Below are 264 nucleotides of genomic sequence, written 5' to 3'. Positions count from 1 at the left end.
CCTGAGGCTCTGAGGCTCTGGAGTATTATCTAAAAGAAAGCACTAAGGAATAACTACCCAGTCCATTTATTTTTGCTGCATTGGCATTTAAATGAACTACTACTTCTTCATTGGAGTTTTTGTCCTACAATGTAAAGGAACATCGGTGAGTTGTGCTTTTGAGCCGTAAAATACTAATTTGTATGTTTTTGTTTAGGGTTACGTTGGGTAACTCTAAAAGGTTACACACGAAAACATAGAAAAATAGGGTCCAGATAAAAAAAG

Source organism: Etheostoma spectabile, chromosome 4, assembly GCF_008692095.1.
Source record: "Etheostoma spectabile isolate EspeVRDwgs_2016 chromosome 4, UIUC_Espe_1.0, whole genome shotgun sequence".
NCBI lineage: Eukaryota > Metazoa > Chordata > Actinopteri > Perciformes > Percidae > Etheostoma > Etheostoma spectabile.
The sequence above is the reverse complement of the archived record's forward strand: the minus strand, read 5'-3'. Positions refer to the sequence as shown.